Genomic DNA, 18,419 nt, shown 5'->3' with positions numbered 1-18,419 from the left:
TGAGATAGTTCAGCCTGGAGAAGAGAAGGCTTTGGGGAGAAATTATACCAGCTTTCCAGTACCTAAAGAGAGCCTACAGGAAAGCTGGGGAGGGACTCTTTGTCAGGGAGTGTAGTGACAGGAGAAGGAGTAATGGCTTTAAACTGAAAAAAGGGTAGATTCAGGTTAAACATAAGAAAAAAGTTCTTTATGCAGAGGGTGGTGAGGCACTGGAACAGGTTGCCCAGAGAAGCTGTGGATGCCCCATCACTGGAAGTGTTTTTGGCCAGGTTGGATGGGGCTTTGAGCAATCTGCTCTAGCGGGAGATGTCCTTGTCCATGGCAGGGGGGTTGCAACCATGTGATCTTTAAGGTCCTGTCCAACCCAAACCATTCAATGCTTCTATGATTTTTTTAATCCTTTTGCAAAAATGTCATTTTCCTACTATGTTGTATAGCTATTCTAGTTAAATTCCACTTAAAGAAAATAAAGTTAGTTATAGTTATTATGACATGAGATACTATTTCATTCATGTATTTCGCTTGTGCTAACCTTATGTCTAATTTTAGATGAGTCACAATATGTTTACATCCAACTCTAAACTGTTTATGTTCTGATGCATCCCTTTTACCTTTTTTCCTGCCACATTCCTGTTAATTTCTTTACTCAAAATCCATTTTATGAGCATTATTTTTCATACATTTGGCTGCATCAGCCTTATGTAGACTCTATCACTTGAAATTCTATACAATAATCTGTACACATCTGAGTTCAACTATAAATCCTTTTTTTTTTTTAATGTTCTAGACACAATGTCAACTTTGAGATAATATTTTCAACAGAATCATCTCTAAGACTATACAGAAACATCCCTAAGAATATTAAAGGTGGCCCATTTACTAGTCATTGCTTATAAAATATTCTTTTAGATGGAGGTTTCAATTACCTTCACGGACACCCACAAAATATATTACTTTATAGCAGCTAATTAACATTTTTCTTTCCAAAATGTATTATGCAGGAAAACGGGGATAATGTTATGCCAAAAGGTCATTAGAAAACAATGAACATTCAAATCTACTTTTTTTTCTTCAGTCTTGAAAACATCTGACCTGAGGCAAGAAAGAATCACAGCACTTTGATACTTTCTAAAATTAAAAAAAAAAACAAAAAACAAAAACAAAGACAAACAAACAAAACAAACAAACAAACAAACAAAAACAGAAAGACATGTAATAGAATCATAGAATCATAGAATGCTTTGGATTGGACAGGACTTTAAAGATCACCTGGTTCCAATCCCCCTGCAAGGGGATGCAAGTCGACTCTGTAAATGAGCCTGGAGGATTTGCTTGTGGCTTGATGTTTCCTAGTAATTGACAGTGACAATAGGTTAAAGTAAGTTCACTGCTCACCTCCCCTACTAGCTTCATTTCCAGTCTTCTGCTGTTTTGTTACTTTTTAATCCTACTGCAGGAGCATTTGAGACACCTATATACCTGAGGTTCTTCATTTCCTATTTATTGAGCTCTGTCTCTGAATGACTGTTTTTGCTTCCCTTTCCATGGTAAAATAAAGATCTAAAGATAAACTGCACATTAAAAAGTGAGCAGTGAGGGATATCATCTCCATACGATATTTGAAAGGTCTCTTAAAGCCCATTCAGGGCAACTAACACCTTTTATAATTGGACACTAAAACAGTTCCTGCATCCTTTAATTATTTTTTAACATAGGGCATTTACAAAGGGTCAAATGATTTCCATATAAATTAAAGCACAAAGTATTTATTCTGGTAAGAGAGGTAATCATAAAACAATTTTATAAATTTGAGGAAAATAAAGTCTGATAGTGTAAAATCTGTAGCCTTGGGCTAATAGATATTTTTCACATTTTAAGCAATTATCGATTTGTTTCAGCCATCAATGGAAGCACAACAGTAGACAACAGTTTTGCTTCATTTGTGATCTGTGACACTGACAATTGTCAAACCAAGCTGCTGTCAGGTTCATAGAATATTACTGAGTTCTCTGTTTGAAAAATATTCAGTTTGAAGATTAGAGGGAATGCCTGTTTGCAGAACCACATCTGTGACAGGGAGTGAATCAAACCCTAGGTTCTGTTGCAGAATAGGAATAACAGCATTTTCACGAAACTGTTTTGAAGCAATAGAGAAGCTTCCCTGAAGTGCATTTTTGCTAGCCAAAGATAAAGTAAAATGTTAATGAACAAAATGTTAGTTTGTTACCTTGATTTTCTTGGTTAGAAACACCTTCTCTAGTGATGCTTTACTAGAAGTCAGTATATATATATATATATATATATATTTTTTAATGAACTCGAAAATAGAAATTGCCTCTGGTAGATTTATAAGTAAAGAGTTAACTGTTTATCTTACAGTTCCTGCAAAACATCTGTCGAATTAATTTGGCATAAAAATAGACTGGTACAATCTAAGGAAGATAATTGTCACCAGCTGAGACTTTGACAAAATGATCCCCCTGATTCTGGGTAAAATTTTACATGACAACCATAACACAATCTAGACAGAGACTTTTTTTTTTTTTCCCTCCAGTTAATTTGCAGACTCTGGGCATTTTTATATATATTTGAATGTTTTCATTTGCAAATCTTCTGTTTAAAATATTTTTGTATCAATTTTGAAAATCCATTTTAAGTGTTATTCTTAAAAATTACATGGGTTTGTAGTATAATAAATGTTTTGTGTGTTGTCAAGACCACTTATGATGGTCCAATTTTCTTTATGATGACCACTTTCACTTTGATTGTGAAAAATTACCACATAGATTGTACTTGTTTGTCATAAGTTTACTTTTGACAAAAACTGAATTTGTACCTTTTTTAAATCCCTTTCTTTTTTTTTTTTTCGTGAAGAAATAAATATATATGAATATTTGGACCATTGTTTTTGTAATCTGTAAAATAGCCAGATCATGAGTCCATTGAAGAGAAGAGCATTCTCAGAGTGGGCTCCTCAGAGTCCTATCAGAAATGAAGGGACACATACAAAGAAATTAATCAGATAAAAATTGCAAAACAAAATATTGAGTCATGACAGTCTGAGTTTATGCCAGCTACTACATTTTTGGGAAGCAGATATGAATCACTTTATGTTCAGACCCAAGAGAAAACTCATCGCAATCTGGCCTTGATGTGGAGTAAATCTTTCTACCTCTATTGACTTTAGTTGAATAACATTAACTATACATACATTCATTTCTCACTTGTAATTGGTAAATCATGATGTCCTGGTTCCAGTTAGGACAGAGTTAATTTTTCCTCATAGTAGCTGGTAGGGTGCTATGTTTTGGATTAGGATGAGAAGAGCGCTGATAACATGCTGATGTTTTAATTGTTGCAGAGCAGTGTTTACACCAGGCCAAGGACTTTTCGGCTTCTCGCTCTGTCCTGCCAGCGAGCAGGCTAGGGGTGCAGCAGGAGCTGGGAGGGGACAGACCCAGGACAGCTGACCCAAACCGGCCAAAGGGGTATTCCATACCATCTGACGTCATGCTAAACAATATATAGGGGTGGCTGGCCGGGGTGGGGGGCCGGCTGCTCGGGGATAGGCTGGGCATCGGTCAGCGGGTGGTGAGCAATTGCATTGTGCATCACTCGTTTCATACACATTATTTTTACTAATACTATTATCATTATTATTATTATTATTATTATTGTTATTATTATTTTCCCGTCTTAATAAACTGTCTTTATCTCAACTCACAGGCTTCACTTTCCCGTTTCTCTCCCCCATCCCAGAGAGGGAGGGGGGAGGGTGAGCGAACGGCTGTGTGGTGTTTAGCTGCCAGCCGGGTTAAACCACAACACATGAGAAAGCTATAGATGAGTTGTACCATGCAAATTTTTGCTTGTAAGAGGAACAAGTTCTGTTCCTGTGGAAAAATTCAGAGGAAATTCCCATAGTGGATATCTACGGTATTTCTCTTCTCCTCTCTGGATTGTCTTTCACTAATGAGAAATTATGCGGTTTAGAATAAATAGATCACAAAGAATAAAGGCCTGAGTATCATTTGAGGTTCATGAAAGAGGTTATACAGGACTCTAAATTAATTTAAGAGAAATGAAGTTTAAGAATATTGTGTCATGCTTGCACCTTTCAATTTACCCATGCTAAGAAATCTGGCTGTAAACTGAAACTAATAGTTTCTAGGGAATAGGAAGAGTCAAAAGACTCGCTGTGTTTCTGGAGGTTTTAAAAACTTGTCAAAGTTACTCTGTAAACTTAAAGAAGAACACCAGGTCTTCACTCTTATTAATAATTGCACTAATCATAGTGCAGTTGACACTGGGGATTGATCTCCCCTTATGGTAAAAGAATGGCCCAGTACCTAATCGGATACAACTGTACACTAGTTACAGTTATTTTTAGAATCCAAGAGAATAATGAGAAATATCAGATACTGTGGAATCCTTAACAGTATTACATGAACTCACTAAATCCATCTCAAAAATTGTGAATTACATGGTACATTGAATTGCAAATTATCTCTATAACTCATCCCTCATGTAACTTCACTGATGTCCGTGAAATTGCAGCACTCACAGAAGATATCACAGTAACCCCTTTGCAATAATACTTTCAAAACATTGGGGTTCTGCTTTGTTTCTTAAGGATTCCTAACCAGGCTACTTACTGATCCTCAACATCAGGTAATGTGGTGGTTGACCTTGAAGCTTTGTTGAGGCATGGGACAAAAAAGCAAGAGATGTCTTTATCATTGTTTTTTACTTTCTATAGGCTTATCCCTTACACAGTCTAAACACTTGCTTTCTCTAACCTGTATCCCAGCAAGTCCCCAGGATTGCACCATCACTCTGGGCCTCCTTTCTTTAGGTTCCTTTATGAACCAGTCTCTTTCACACACTCTATTCCTTAGTGAAATTACATCTCATCCCTATCAGCATTTGACTGTCTATTTATTTTCAGAACAGTGCATATCAGCTAAAACGAGGTCAAGAATTTAGTGATTTTTTTTTTTCGAGCTGTCAGAAATGAGAAGTGTAGATGATGGTACGCAGAGAGTTGTCTCTGACATTTTATCACAGATAAGATGATGGGCTATTTACAACAGTGTGATTGGTCTGTCAATATTTCAATAAAATCTTTCCTATAAATAAGCTGATTGATGACACAAGCTTTCCTTGTGCTCTTGTGCTTGTCTATAAACTGCAGAACCAGCTGACAGCATCATGCTAGGGCTTCATGAAACTGTTAAAGGAGAAGGATATAAAATGGTTGTTAATTGAGGATCATAACAAAAAAAAGATGGTTTAAGTCATTCATAAAAGGGACAGCTGAAACTGAGTCATCACTGGAAAACATACCTGTCTGAGCAGGAGTACATTGTAAGAACTGCCTGAAGATGGAAACTAGCTTTCATTTGATAGCATGGTATGTGTGTGACAGACAAACAGAAACAACCAAATAATGGGCAAAGGCAACAGAAAATAATTCATCTTGTCCTAGTTTTATATACCCCCGTAGTCTGACACAGTCCAAAGCATCCTGGCTGTGGTATTGCTTAGGAATCTCTTCTAGCAACCTAAAGGGGCTGGGCTGGGCTCTTCTAGAGGAACCTGAGAAATGAGACCATTTTACAGTTCATCTGGACCTTTCAGAATTATTGTTTGGATATTTTAAACAACAAGAACTGTTTCTGTTCTTATGCCGAAAAAAAATCATGGAAATGGGACTTAGATATTTCTCATCAAGTAGGCAAAATGCTATTGGCAGCATACTTGGTCCAGTATGGAAATTTGCTGTTCAACTGCAGTTGTTGTCCTACTATTTAGGCAGGAAGATGGAGTAAAACGAAGCACTCAAAGAATTGCTTTCAATGGCTTGATGTCCAAGTGGAGACCAATAATTAGTGGTGTCCTACTGGGACAGGTACTTTTTAACATTGTCAGTGACAAGGATAGTGGGATTGAGTGCACCTGTGGTGGGTGTGCTCTACTCCTGCACTTGAGCCTTGCTCAGGCTTATGAGCCACAGAAGACCTTGATGTGATATCCCTTGAACTCAACTGCTCATTCAGAGTGCCAGGTGGCTACTCAAAGCCATGACCACAAACAAAGAGGGCTACTGCCTTAAAGCAGCTGCCCATTGAAATCCCTCATGGGGAAATGATAGATCATATTGGCGTTCAAGAACATGGTAAGGAATCTGAGTTTGATTATAAGCCAATCACTTTACCTTATAACTATAGCAGCAGGAGAAAAGCCTATTTGAATTCCCCTGGAATCACAGTGGGCTGTAACCCTTGATCTCTGTAGTGGCATAGCTCTTTCCCCAACTAAAATATGGTTCAAGATTAAGTAATGTTACATTAGTCCTCCTGTCAATGGTCGACAGACATAATGGGTGAGTATGAACAGTCCCTCCCTGATGACATCTTGGAGCCTGAAGCCTGGATGGTAGCCCAGCCTGAGGAGTACCAGAAGTGTACATTCTGGAAGGTACTGAAATGGCAGGGTTGGTAGAAAATACCAAAATTGCCTTATGTGAAACATAGCCAGGATGGAAGAGTGCTGACTAATAGTCAATTGCCTTGTGGTTCTATAAGTAGTGGTCTTAAGCGAAGAGCCCCTTGATATCTCCAGGGATCACAGTGGGCTGTGACCCTTGATCTCACCCTGAGCTGGGGCACCTCTCCTGATGTGGGATGTCACTCAGGGCTGACTACTCAAGGATCAAGGCTCATCTGCAGACAAGTATAAATGAGGGAGAAAGGTGAATAATTCACCAAAAGGGGGGAAATCTAGTAAGTGCATGACTGAGTTTAGAGACTCCCCAACACCCTACAGTAAGTCTCTGGTGAACTGTGCCATTTTCAGAAATTTAACTAAATCACTGTTTCTATTGTAGCAAATACTGTTGAAATCATTGTGTTAAATTGGCTGATGATAAAATGCTGATTAAGTGCTGTTAAGATTCGTACAAACTAATCTTGTGATTTACCACAAAATATCAAAATAAATCCTAAATTTCTGCTACATTAAAGTTGTGTTAATTCTATTTGTGACAGCAGCCTCAGAAAGTTTGTGGATGACATCAAGCTGAGTGGTACAGCTGATGAACTGGAAGGAAGGGATGTCATCCAGAGGGACCTTGACAGGCATGAAGAGTGAGCCCCAAAAAAGTCATAAAGTTCAACAATGCCAAGTGCAAATTCCTGCACCTGGGTGGGGGCAATCTCAAGCATGGTTACAGGCTGGGTGATGAGAGGATAGAGAGCAGCCCTGAGGAGAAGGAACTGGGGGTACTGGTAGATGAAAAAATGAACTTGAGCCAGCAATGTGTGCTTGCAGCCCAGAAAGATAATCCTGGGCTGCATCAAAACAAGTATAGCTGGCAGACTGAAGGAGGTGATTCTCCTCCTCTACTCTTGTGAGATCCCATCCGGAGTACTGCATCCAGCTGTGGGACTTCCAGCACAAGAGAGACATGGACCTGTTAAAGTGGGTCCAGAGGAGGACCATCTCAAAGATGAGATGATCAGAGGGCTGATCATCATTCTGTTTACTTGGCATTTGTTGTAGCCTTTGAACTTCGTGCCAATTATTATTTTATTATTACTTACTTTAAAACATAGTTTTCCTCAATGAACTTAAAAAAACCACCAGTTTTTCATTTGAGAATTTAACTGAATAGTATCAGGATTTTTAGTATTCACTGTGATATCAGCTGAGGAAATTGTTTCCATTTAAGAAAGGGCATTTAAACACATGCATGCTGAAGTCCATAGTACTGAAGTACTCTTTGGATCTGGACTTCTAATAAGAACAAAGGAATATAAGAGATGATACAAAAAGAGAGAGAAAATTTAAGGCAAAATGAATGCATTTGCAAGTAGGCACCTTGACATTCTATGTTGCAGTGGTAAATTCCCCCCCTCCACCCCCTGCTCTCCAACGTGATTTGTTCTTGTCCATGGTACTTGAATGCCAAAAATAACTTGCAAGCCATGGTCTTTCCTCTGTACTATTTATGTAAATAAACTATAATAAAATTTGTAGTTCATTGCTATTATGCTTGAATAATAGTAAAACTTACTTAGTTTCTTTCCAGTATGTTTTCATAAATTACTTATAAGGGAAGTAAATTAAAAAAAAAATCTTAATCTTAAATTCAAGATAGACCTCTCTGAAGTCATTGTAAAAATATCCTGAATTTGTGTTAGTGAATAGAAATAGGTTTAGCTGTCAGTCACATTTAATAAATGGGGTTCCCCTCAAATCAGCTGAAGTTTATTTAGTTTAATACGGTATCAGTCTAAGTTTTCTTTTTTTCCTGCTTAGGCATAAAGAAAGAAACTGGATTTGAATGAATATTAGGATGAAGCTTTTCAGAACAAAGAATACTTATCAAATTCTGAAGTACTCTAACTTGAATCTAAGAAAATACATTTTATATTGTAAGGGGGAAGGAAATAGGAACTGTGCTTCACAATAGAGCATCTATCCTGAGACAAAATGCTGCAGAATTTAATGAGCTCATCACGTGATTGTGAAAGGCCCTGTGATAATAGGCTTATTTTTGAAATGTGGGAGATGCTGACTGAGTTGAAGTTAAGTTTAAGAATGATCAAGAAGGTTTTTCTGGTGTTATAGGAATATACATTTTGCTCTGTGCTTAGTTTATAGCTATAAAAAAGATTAAGAGATATATCATCCCAGTAAACTCAAAGAAGGAAGGAAAACAACTTCATTTAAGGAGAAGAATAATTATATAGACCTACGAGTTCCTCAAATAAATGATAACAAGAACATAAACATAAATTATTTTAATGCAGAAGAAGGGGAGAATGTGAGAAATCAATTTAAGTAAACCAAGAGCTCTATATCAGGTTTAGATGTAAGAAGGAAACACCAGAAAACAGAAATGAGGTCAGATTACAAAGGATGAACATAAAGAAATAAAGAAAAAAATATGGAAACCAAATATGAAAGCTCAAACTGAGAAGCAGCTAATAAAAGACACCAATCATGCCAATAAATGTTTATGTTAGCACCAAGATCAGAATCAAGGTGTTAGTTTGCTACTTAGTATTAAGAGAAAGATTACACTGGTAGCTCTGAAATGTCTCATACCTTTTGGATCAGTCCTTCTAAGAAAAAAAGAAAAAAAAAAGAAAATGTAAAATAAAATAGAATTCTATGAGTTGTTGCAGTAGAGGATCATGTTCTCTCCCTGAAACAGGAGAAGATCAGGTGAGAGGTTGTACTGGATCTGCCTGGGATGGAGTTAACTTTCCCCACAGTGGTCCACATAGTGCTGTACTCTGCACCTGTAGCTAGAACAGCCCTGGTATTGCAACAAAGTTTTGTCTGTTGCTGATTAGTGCTGGCACTGTGTCTAGACTCTCTCCAAACCCTCAACCCCACACCACCCCACCCCCACCTTTCCCAGAGCCAGTAGCCTGAAGGTGGGCAAGAGGTGGGGAGAGGACATTGCTAGGGCAGCTGACCTAAACCAACCAAAGGTATATTCCAGAGCATAGGATGTCACACTCAGCAATAAAAGGTGGGGAAGGGGAAGGAGAGGGGGGGGCCTCTAATTATGAAGATGTCTGTCCTCCCAAGCAGCCAGTACTTAAGGCCCTACTTTCCAGGATGTGGCTAAACATCACTCACTGATGGGAAGTAGATAATAATACATGCCTGTGCTTGATTTTTCTCGTTTGTCTTTAATTAAATTATCCTTGTCTCAACCCATGAGCTTTTTTTTTTTCTTTTTCTTTCCCATCATATTCCACCCCCCCCCTTCCCCCCTCCACTTCATTTGAGAAGGGGGAGCGAGAGGGAAATTGTGGTGGAAATTAGCTGTCCATTATGGTAAAACCACCATAGAAATTAAACGTTTTCAGATTGGCTGGGACTAGAAAAATTCATTCTAAGGTACTTAAAGAACTAATTGCTTCAGTTGGGAACAGCTATTAATTTGACACTATAGACAAGTGTGAGAGAGCAGAAGAAAAGAAAATGGAGTATGTAAAGTGTATCTTTAAAAAGGGTGTTGGTGATACGGAGGAAATTAGACATCTTAGCTTGCATGTCAATTATTGGAAAAATTATATCCCCCCCTCAAAATTCTTATAAGTGAAGTAATTATAGGTACTTCAAAGGTGACGAGAATATTTTTAATAAGCGCATAGAAGGCTCTTAATAAATTCAAGTTTTCTTTCTGACAGGATAAGGACTAGTATATTTAGGAAAGAAACAGCAGCTGTCAAGTATCTTTGCACTAGTAGGGATTTATTTTTTACAGTTTGAAATGTTACCTTCATAACTGAGGAAGGGAAATAGATGAAATTATCACGGCAAAACTAGTAGGAAAATCTTATTTTAGAGAGCAGTTATCAGTGACACATTCCAAAAGAGAGTATTAAGTAGAGTTTCTGTTGCGTTAAAGGGGACTTATCACAGTCAAATGTTTGCCTGTAAGACCTGCTAAGGACTGTCACTGAGACAGTTTCACAAAGTTTAAAGTATTTAATAGGGTGACAGATATAACAGATTTGGAATTACTTTTGATAAATACACTTACTGCAGATGTGCTAATATGTGATAATAGTTCTAGCAAAATGTTATCCTGTATATTTCTCACCAAAAGGTGAAGGCGCAGAGCTTATCGAGAAGGTGCCCCTGTCTTGGTGGAGGAGAAAGGAGCACAATACCCCAGCTCCACTCCCCTACTGCCCCTATCGTGTCTCCCCCTCTCTTTTCTTTTTTTCTTTATATCTTAACCTTATCTGTTCCCTGTTTGGGGTGACATTATTTGGTTGAGTTGAGAGTTGAGTATGTTTTGCATGTACTTCATTAAGCTCATTATCATATTCAGGAGTATTAACTTTTATATTCATTTGACAAATAATCAAGCAAAAGTTTCACTCTGGGCACCATGGTCTTCAAGATTCTGTTCCGTTGCCAAAACAGGGCTGTCCTCCCACTGCAAGGCTCCCTCCTTCAGCAACCTCTCATACCAAAGCTGCAGACCCCCATCCACAAAATTTGTATGAGAGATAAGCAGGAGCAAGCTGCTCAGCTCCCTCTTGCCCAAGGCCAATGTTTATCAGTGACACTAACAAGTCTGACTCTTCTCCAGTTTCTCAGAGGTCCATCTTGGGAGTGATTCTGCTTAGTATTTTCTGTAGCCACTTACAAATTCTGTAAATGACTTAGAGATTTTCTGTAGAAATTACAGGAAAAAAAAAAAAAACAACATGGACAAATGCAACATTGTGGAATGTGAGTTAACTGTTTGATGATGTTCAAAAAAGGCATGTACATGTCTTCTGGGACATATGAAAAGGAGTTTGGACTGTGTACATGCAAATTAATCCTTCAGTTTGGAGATTCAGAATACTGGTTTTGAGCTCCCCACTTCAAGAAAGATATATAGACAAACTGAAGAACATCAAGGGAAGAAAAACAAGAATGAGCATAGGTACGGAAAGTATGGGCAATGAAGGTGGATAGGAAGTTTCAAAGAGAAAGGAGAGGGCTGTTCTGTCACAGTCATCTTTAAATACCTAAAAAAATGCTGTAAAAATAAGTTCTTTTTTCTTTTTTTTTTTTTTTAATTTATTTTATTTTTCAGTATTAGTGGAGGATAATACAAGAAGTAGTGGCTTTGAAAAGCAAGAAGAAAGTTTTAGGGAGGACTTGATGACAAGCTTTCTAATGAAGTAGATAATGAAATGTTGTAATAGGAAGAAGTTGCAAAGTCAGCTTCACTCTCACACTTGAAAGACATTCCAAATAAACGTTTCAGTATTAGCAAAAAAGTTATGACTTTTCTATGGCAAAGGTGTGGATATGATCATACTTGTGGGTCCATTCCAACCTTGGTTTCCATTAATTTCCATATTCTGAAATATGGAGAGGAAGATTCACAGCAGCCTGCGTCAATCAAGTTAGTAAGAAAAGACGAGCAAAGGAACACTTCTCAAATATCATCCAGCTTGTGGCCGTATCTCAGTGCCAGATAATGCTGAATTAGATATTGTTCCATTATTAGATTTTTGTTTGTGGAATTGCGTAGATCAGATGAAGATGAATCAAAAATTATTTTGTAGACTGTATTTCCTACAGTTCTTTCCATTGTGACATGTATCTATTAAAAAAAAAAAAAAAGGAAGGGAAAGGAAAAAAGGGTAGGGGAAAGGAAAGGAAAGGAAAGGAGAGGAAAGGAAAGGAAAGGAGAGGAAAGGAAAGGAAAGGAAAGGAAAGGAAAGGAAAGGAAAGGAAAGGAAAGGAAAGGAAAGGAAAGGAAGAGGAAAGGAAAGGAAAGGAAAGGAAAGGAAAGGAAAGGAAAGGAAAGGAAAGGAAAGGAAAGGAAAAAGGCTTTATTACGTAATTAATACTGTTTTAAAATGTAATAAGCATGGAAGATTGTTCCTCATCCAAACCTGAGATATATCAGTGCTACAGCTGAGGTCTCTGATCTTTCAGCCAAAATGTAAATGATTAATCACCATCTCACACAAGAAACAATCGAGTTCTGGTCTTCATTTGTCTTTTCTGACCTCTGCTTGAACTGAAATAATGGAGAACAATTTTATGCTCAGAAAGCCTTGTTAAACTTGTTCACCTGGTAGGTATTACCAACATTGGGTCTGCATCAGCATTATTCCTCTGATTTCATTAAGACTATCTATTTAAAGCAGAGTGAGTGTATAAAAATTGTGAAATGTGGTGCTTCAGATAGTTTATCTTTTGCACAGACAAATGAAAACTTTTCTGAGCCATTAAAAAATGTTATTGAAGATATACATTTTAGTAAATCAAAGAGTGATTAAGCATATTTGTTTACCGTTTGAAAGTTGGCAAATACTTGTAGTGATGTTCTCCTGTTGAAGATTTAGCTACATTGGCATGTTCTGTTCACTTATTTATACTGAGGCTTGACTTTGTACACTTGCGCTTCGGGTTTTAAATCTGGAACATCACTGAGGCCCTGAAAATTTTCCTCTGTAATGTTCAGTAAGCTTTATCCCAATTTAAAGTTTCTGTGTATAAATCCTGTATTTATTTAATTCATATGTAAACTATATTCAAATATATAATTATCAGGATAGTCATATGGAAATTTTCAGAAGGATTTCTAGTAATAAAGTTCTAAATAGTTAAAGAGGATTAAACACATTTGATTGTTAATCACACATCCTTAAATAACATTGTAATCTCCTTATTTTTAATACTTGCATTTCAGATATAGAAAATAGGAAAAGGAAAATATATCTTTGTTTACTTTGAAAGTAGTATAGCATTACTTTTCATGACACTGTTTACAGTCTGAAAAAGTGAAAAACCAATGAACGCTGAACACTTTAAAATGAAGGGTCAAAAAAAAAAACAAACACAAAGAACAATTTGGAAGCAAAGCAAAGGCTACAGGGATTTGGAAACCCTTGAGAAACCATCAAAATCATGGGAAGACATGTGAGTAAGGTGACAGATAAAAAATTGTTTCCTTTTTTTTTTTCTCTGCATTTTTAAAATTAAATTGAATACTTGGCCATAGGAAAACTAAAAATAAAACTATTTTTTACCATTGTTCATGGGGCAGGAGAAACGTTATTGTAATTATTTTATGACAAAAGCACTGCCCTATGGCTCACTATCTGTTTACTTATCTTCAACTGCCAGAATTTTTTCTTCTCATTAATTATCAATGTACTGAGAATATTGGCAATGATCAACAAAGCCTGTTAAATATAACTAAATGTATTGAATAGAAATCACATCCAACCTAGGCTTTTACTAAAAAAAGTTGTAAAGTTGTAAAGTGGGTAAAGTTGCGTTTGACTTTAACTAGTGTCAGTAGCTGATTGGCATGTTTTGCAAACACACCTTATTTAGTAACTTTTGGTTGACCACTGAGCAACTTCAAAATAAATTAAATCCCAAACTTATCTACAATTCTTGAAAATCTTATATATTTCAGAAAGCAGAAGGCCAGACATGTTAAACCACCTTCCCCCATGTAACCACCCCTCCTCCCTGCACCCCCCCCCCCAACCCCCAAAGACAAAAACAAAAACAAAACAGTCCTGTATTTCTAAAAGCACTTCTGTCCCTGAATTAATTTGGCACAGAGTAGGTAGAATTTGGTATTTTTAGTGGAATAAACTACAGGTGTTTCTCCAAAGGCTTTTGTATGTCAGCTGAGAGTATTTCTTTGCACACCTATTGTCATTGCAGTAGATGATGCTACTGGTAGCATCAAATAATCATGACATGATTACCTGATGTCATGGTGCTTGCACTGCCACACTGTACCAGGACTGTTTATGAGATTCAAATGCATGTTTGGTGCAGACATCACTGTGAAACACTGAGGATGTTGCACATAACCATTATGCAAAGGAAGGAAGAAAACAAGTCTAGAATTCTTAAAAATTAATCTGCAAAAGAATGTATTGTGAGCAGTAGCTGTTTCACACTTGTTTATAAATGTCTAGAGACTGAACTATAGGAAATTTTTAGAGGCAAAGAACAATAATATTTTTAACATTGGATCAAATGCCCTTTTTATCTTTGAAGTGACACTTCATATCAGACCTGAATATGGCTCTTTTTATATCCCTATGAAAAACCTTGGAGATAGCACATTATAAAAACTTTTTTCCCCCCCTTTCATCTTAATTTCTTGACAACTCCGTTTTTTTTTTTTAATTTTTTTTTTCCCCCAGGGAACAACTGAACAAGAATGGAATTAAGTTGTTTCCTACTGTATATTCATGAGATGATCTCAACAATATCCACATATCCTCATATACTATATCACTGGGGATGTTAAAGAATTAGATGTAAATATACTACACATATTATGTACTTACTGCATATCTTATTAATACACTGTACCACTTTCAGTATGGTAAGTGCTGGCGGGTCTAACATTTACCTGCATTCCATCTGTTGTTTTGTTTTCATATCAGCATTACTGGAAAAATAGTCCTTACATGAATGTTTCTTAAAAGGCTCAAATTTTTTAATTTTTTTATTTTTTTTTTATTATTTTTTTTATTTACAGACACCACTACCTATATGTCTGTAACCTAACCAGCAATATTTATATCTTTGTACACTTTGTGGTGTTTTCTTTTTCTCTTTTTTTTTTTTTTTGACAGTTGGTAAGTGAATGTGATTACATCAACATGATGCCCTTTTCTTCTATTTAAGGCTTGTAATGTGCTCCAGAAATCCTTTTGTTCATTGCATTGCATATTACATGAAAAGGTGTGAAGAAGCGTGACTGTAAATATTGATGAATATTCTAGAGTTAGCAGCTTCAAAAAATAAATACATCACAAATAATCATGCCGTTATAAAGCATTCTTTTAATGTTTTGAACACTTTTATTTCCATGATCCAATGTTTCAGTGGAAAATGCAAATTCCAAAAAAGATCCAAAATTTCCTTATTGAAATAGCACAACTATTACTGCCTGTTTTAGGAAACACTTGTTTATATATTCTTATGGGTGTGGTATACTACTGAAACTGGTCCATCACCTGCTGAGATATCTCTCTATGAAAATACTTTTAATTTTCACACTAGTTACACTGGCTATATGGAAATAATTCTCCTATCCTTTAAGCACATTTTTGAGATTTCTGGAATATTCTTATAGGCTGTGATGAGTACAAGACACTTCAAAGCAAGAGAAAGAAGCTAGAAACCAAGATGAATGCTTTACAGAAATCAGCCATTTGCCTGATAGAGGAATCCTCCTGTTCCTCGTAAATTAGGCAAGATTAAGCCAATTTTCTAACCTGGGAAAAACAGAGACTTGAGCATAGATCTTTAATATTTTAATCATATGTTTAGTGGTTATTCTTAGGAATTTTTGTTTTCTTGTTAGTTCAAAAAAGGGCATGAAAGACCAGGTAAAGCTTGTGCTCTCTGTGATGTAAGCATATTCTTGAGAGGAATTTTTGATTCTGAAAAGTCAACATTTACTAATGAAGAGGACGTGGTAAAATTATTGTTAACCAGCCTGTGCACGCTACTTTAACAAAGCTTCTGTCACTTGCTGCTACTTGTAAATTATTTTTTGCTTTTGGATGCTGAAGGGAACTATATCTGTGCTAGGAGTACTATGAACCTTACATTGCATTTGAAAAGCCATGGAAGGAATCTTAATGAAGAAACAACCTTTTAATTCAAAAAAGACACCAGAAAGTGAATCCAGGCATTTTTCATTATTGTTGTTGTTTATGAAGATTTCCTTCATTCCATGGCTTCAAAAATGTGCTTGAAATTATAGGGCATATTTTAAAGTGTATATCAGACTTGCAGAAGGTAGAAAAAAAAATGTTGGATGAAGCTATATGAGATAAACATACACTGCTCAAACAGTACGTACAGAAGTACAACTGTGAAGAAGCAGTTCTTCAAAAAAGACCAACTAACATGATTCTGAAAACAATCTCTGAAATGCAATAGAAGACTTCATTAAAGTGTTCCTCATTTGTTGTCACATTGAGGAACTATACATGGAATGGTGGTGAGTCCACCTTTCGAGTTGGCAAAAGATTAATATTCTCTAAAATAAAAGCTGCTTTATATTTTATGGAGACAACATGATACAGATAATATATAAGTTCTGTGAAGTTGTCTGGAACTACAAATAAATGTTTTGAAAAATTTGAATAGCATGCAGAAATAGTTTAATTAGACATTTCAGGCACAGGCACAGGCTTTAAAACAACAAGAACAACATCTGACCCCATCCCATCTTTTAAATAAGAACTTTCCAAAAATCCCAATTTATTCCAGTTTTTATGGTGAAAGACATTGACATAATGTGTTTGTTAATATATTAATTCTTCTGGTAAAGGCTTGTCCTGGGTTGTGAACAAGCTATTCAACTTGCTAATGCACAAACTTTAAGACAGAGCTATATTTTAATATCTGTATAATGAAATGTACTAAGTGGAACCCAAAAACAATTGCATTTGAAAACTGAGGTTGGTTGTCAGGACTTCCAATGAAAATAAGAAATATAACTCCATTGTTTTCAGCAATTTTTCAGCTGATTTTATGCTGTCTGGAGATACAGTACCAGTTTCTTGTGTAGTAGGTACTAGGACCTTCTATAGGATCTTCCTTTCATTGCTAAAAAGCCAGAAAGTCATGTACATAATTCAGATTTTCTAAAATCAGCTCCTAAAAGACAATGCTTTCAGCAGCTTGGAATTACTTTTTTGGTACAGTTTCATTAAGTACAGGTTGACTAGCTTAGTCTTTAATATATCTGAGAGTGGCTTATGGCATTTTGATTGACTGCTCAAAAACCTGAAAAATAGGATTTTTTAATCTTGAAGTAGCAATCAATGTTTTGAAATAACTGGAAGAGAACACCATTTGTTTGGTCAAGACTTTACCGGTTTCAGAAATTCCGAATTTCTTACAATAGTCCTTCTTCCTTCTCTAAGATATTTCCAAACTAAGCATTAAAGACAATTCTTCTACTTATTTTTCATCAAATGTAAAATACTGTCCTACTACCAGCTGATCATTGCTTCACTATGCAGATGACTAAAAAGGAAATCAGCTAACATTAATTAAATAGCAACAAATTCCAAGGTTTTTTTTTTTTTTTCTCCTCATCAAGGGGTGTTTGAAATGATTAAGGGCATGTTGAGGTACACTTAATGGGCACTTAATAAAGCTTTTTATTGTATTTTTTACTGTATTTTTGTTACATATAATATTTTTACACTGTATATCTTTTATTTTTCTATTATTTTAGTATTTTCTATACTATGTAGTATAAATTCAGTTTACATTGTCCATGAATATTATATATACATAGCATATGTATCATATATATAATATGCATATATAGTATTTTTACAACTCTCTCTATATAAGTACAGTCTTTTTCAGTCTCCTTAAGCAAATGCAACAACTGCTGATACAGGAGTTTCATTCATATGTGCCCATTTCTTTTGTCAGTGAATACAGTGTCCTATTCTGAACAGTGTGCAGGAGCTGTACAGATAGGATTTTATCTTGTGATACTGACAGTGACAACCTAACAGCTGGGGGTGGCTGACCATAGTGATGTTAAGCTGTCCATTGCAGCTGGGAATGTGACCCGTCTCTTTAGAGACCTCATAATTAGACCTCATTGAAAAGCAGCATTTTTGACATTTTTTTCTGGCAGAGGGATGTAACAGTTTGCTGAATGATCTAAAAATCTCCTTTCAGACTGGATGTTAGGAAAAGGTTCATCACTGAGAAGGTGGTCGGGCACTAAAACAGGCTGTCCAGGGCAGTGGTCACAGCACTGAGCCTGCCTGAGTTCAAGAAGCATTTGGACAATGCTTTCAGACATATGGCTTGATGTTTTTGGGTGGTCCTGTGTGGAGCCAAAAGTTGGA

Source organism: Anser brachyrhynchus (genome assembly GCF_964034855.1).
Source record: "Anser brachyrhynchus genome assembly, chromosome: 1".
NCBI lineage: Eukaryota > Metazoa > Chordata > Aves > Anseriformes > Anatidae > Anser > Anser brachyrhynchus.
This window is presented reverse-complemented; position numbering follows the sequence as displayed.